The sequence below is a fragment of the Mastomys coucha genome, unplaced genomic scaffold, assembly GCF_008632895.1.
Source record: "Mastomys coucha isolate ucsf_1 unplaced genomic scaffold, UCSF_Mcou_1 pScaffold5, whole genome shotgun sequence".
Lineage (NCBI taxonomy): Eukaryota > Metazoa > Chordata > Mammalia > Rodentia > Muridae > Mastomys > Mastomys coucha.
The window spans coordinates 75,205,662-75,209,216 of record NW_022196911.1 but is presented as its reverse complement, the minus strand read 5'-3'; the positions used below and the strand labels follow the sequence as shown (position 1 = coordinate 75,209,216).

Genomic DNA, 3,555 nt, shown 5'->3' with positions numbered 1-3,555 from the left:
AAAAAAAAAAAAAAACCTTAAAAATGTATAAACTTAAAAAAAAGATTTCAGAAAATGATTATTTGGGGTAGTCGTAGGAACTAGCTCAGAGGAGCTTGTGAGCTCTATGTTCCTTTTTGTATACACTGTGATGCTCGCTCAGGGAGCTTCTCTGAGTTACACCACCCAGGGAGAACCTTAGAAACTTCAGGGAAATTGGGGAGTTGGCTAAACATACCTGTCTTTTTTACTTGAAATAGAGTTTTGCATATAGAATTAAGAAGAAAATTCACATTTACTTTTCTAGGATAATTTTTAAACTTTTGAGGTACTAGAATCCCAAATTTGATAAAAAGAAAGCAAAGATCAGATTCATCATATAATTCCAGAATGTGCAAAGACAAACGCTGACATTGAGTTCTTTTAGAACTTCCAAATTTTAATTAAAAGAGACAAAAATATCAATAAGCTAACAAGACCATGAAGTGTTTTGGGAGCAAATTATGAAGAAGGAAGAAGACTAAAACTCCCTTTTGGGAAGTCATGCTCCTAGTCCACCAAATACTTAAATTTAATTTTAAGCAGGGTGGGTTTGTTGTTGTTGTTTGTTTTATAGGAGTACACTGTAGCTGTCTTCAGACACACCAGAAGAGGGCATCAGATCTCATTGCAGATGGTTGTGTGCCACCAATGTGGTTGCTGGGAATTGAACTCAAGACCTCTGGAAGAGTAGTCAGTGCTCTTAACCACTGAGCCTTCTCTCCAACCCTTTTTTAGCAGGTTTTATTTATTTATTTATTTAATTTTTTGGTTTTTCAAGAAAGGGTTTCTCTGTATAGCCCTAGCTCTCCTGGAACTCACTCTGTAGACCAGGCTGGCCTCGAACTCAGAAATCCGCCTGCCTCTGCCTCCCAACTGCTGGAATAAAGGCATGCACCACTACCACCCAGCTAGCAGGTTGTTTTTAACCCACTAAAATCCTGAAATAGTTTTAATAGGCCCAGCCAACATCATTGTTTGTCCTTAAGGAACGAGTTGGTTTATTAAACATCTATGAAATTGTCTTTCTAAGTATTAATAACAGCTGTACACAGCCTTTATAATGTATGTTTGGAAGTGGTTGTTTCAGAGGTTGGGTGTGTTATTTCTCACATGTAATCCCTGCCAGGGGGAGACCAAGTCAAGAACAGTGCCATGAGTTCAGGCCAGCCTGCTATGAAGGTCTTTCAGGTGCTTACAGCACTTAAGACATGTTTCAAAAATACAAAAACAAAAAGGGTAGCTACTTGCTTGTTGTCTCTAGAAAAAAGATCTTATAAAGCACAACTTACATTGTCTCCTGGTTTATATTTGAAAATATTCAGCTTGTGATCATAAGAAAGTCTGAATTATCTTCTAGGAAGAGTATTATAAAATTAGTAAGAAAGTACTCTAAGTTTTAACCCTTTCCAGATCTCTAAAAAATAGTATCAAAACTTCATGTTTCAGAAAAAGCTTCATGTATTATAAATATGTATCTTTTTGACAGTGATATCTGTAGTTTTGGAATTAAAACCCAACATTTAAAACTAATAGAGAGATACTGTATAAAAAGTTTCATAAGTCAATTTATAAAAGGACTATCTTTTTTTAAGATTAATTTATTTATTATATGTAAGTATACTGTAGCTGTCTTCAGATACTACAGAAGAGAGCGTGAGATCTCATTACGGATGGTTGTGAGCCATCATGTGGTTGCTGGGATTTAACTCAGGACCTTCGGAAGAGCAGTCAGTGCTCTTACCTGCTGAGCCATCTCCCCAGCCGTCAAAAGGACTATTCTTTCTTTCACCACTATTTAACATCAATTTGGAATTTTATTCAACACCACATACTTAAGTTTTTCGTTTGTTTTGTTCTGTTTTGTTTTTTGGCTTTTAGAGACAGAATTTCTCTGTGTGGCCCTTATCCTAAAACTTTCTTTGTAGACCGGGCTGTCTCCAACTCAAGAAATCCACCTGCCTCTGCCTTCTGAGTGCTAGAATTAATGATGTGTGCCACCACGCCTGGCCTGTTGTTCTTTATTTCTAACTCTATAAAAATCTAATTTGGATCTAAATGATATTCTACATGTAAGGTCAATGATCAGCTAACCCTCGCCCCCAACACACACACATACACACACTTCCCTAGGTAAAGTTGAACTACAAAAATCAGATTAATAAATTACATATCAGCAGAGGATCACTAGCTATACATGGTGAAATCCTGAAAGTCTTTAGTTAGGCAGGCAAGTTCTCCAGTAATCTAAGTATACACTATGTTGAATATAATAAACTGAATCAGCTGTCATATGTCAACATAGCTGAACACCCAAAACCCAAACTTTCTATGTTTCACTTATGATAAAAGAGGTCAGCTTGCTCTCAAAGGAGAAATAATTAGATTCCATTAAACAACTTTTAAAATTTATAATGATTAGTATGTCTTCATACTATCGAATCTGTTCTTAAGTACTGCCAATTAAACCCCCTTAGTTTCCTAAGGACTGTCAAGTGTGCTGAGAAATACATTCCGAAATTTCATACATATATGAAAATTTACTAAAAAACTCCAAGAATTTTATATAAAACCATAATAAATGTTAGGAAAGCTATAATACATGCTCTACAGAAACACAGAAAGCCTGGCTGTAATTATGTTATGCTACATGATGACATTAGTGTTACAGTAAACAAGAATGTTAGAAACAGCAAATTAATTTCCAGTGATGATGTATAATGTTAAACCCACAATGCTGAGAATTAGAAGGCTGAAGCATTAGAGGAAAATGTTTTAAGCAGGAGAGCTATCCAATCCAATCCATTTGTTCAGAGATGTTCAATTCCTTGTAATATATTCAAAAAGAAAATTCTGAATGGACATAATAAAAGTATGAGTCTCTAAAGTTTTAGTTCTGAATTTTAAATACAATTATAAATGTAAAGCTTAATTACATGTAAAGCTAAAGTAGGAAATAAAAGATGAAACCAGAGTAATATGACTTTAAATTATTCCTTTTTAATAAAACTCCCTATAACTTGTGAAAGGTTTTTTTTTTTTTAATAACATCATTCTCTATAATCATCTGAATTAAGTGAACAAAGACAGGACTAAACTGGATGATAGTCAGTCACAGCCACAGATGATGTTATTTTAAAAATGAATGCAAGTTATACTGTGAACAAATGATAGTCATAGGAAGAAAATAATTATGGCAATCATAACTTTCTTCCTTTTACAAGAAGGCAAAGTCAGAAGCAGGCAATATATCCAAGTCATGTTTACACAATGTGGCTCCTGTGTGAGCAGGACCTCACTGAGTTTTCTTTTCACTGGAGAAATGTAATGTGTATTTTTCTCTGAGGTAAAAGTAATGTCAGCATTAAAATTTCTATGATCTAAGCACAAATGTCTAAGTCAGAGGTGGCTGATACTATCAAGATAAAAATATAAGGAGTAAAAATTAAAATTTAGGCAACTTTGAGATTAGAGTTGGGAAATGATCCTTGGTTTTGGTAGCTCTAGCGTGTGCATCCTGACTTTAATGTCTATGTT

General features: G+C 34.6%; 1 protein-coding gene across 4 annotated transcripts in view; it reads right to left on the bottom strand.

Moving 5' to 3' along the window:
- The window catches only part of Nf1 (neurofibromin 1), a 258,357-nt gene that overhangs the window by 113,220 nt on the left and 141,582 nt on the right, over positions 1-3,555 (bottom strand). The gene's annotated exons all lie outside the window — the stretch shown is intronic.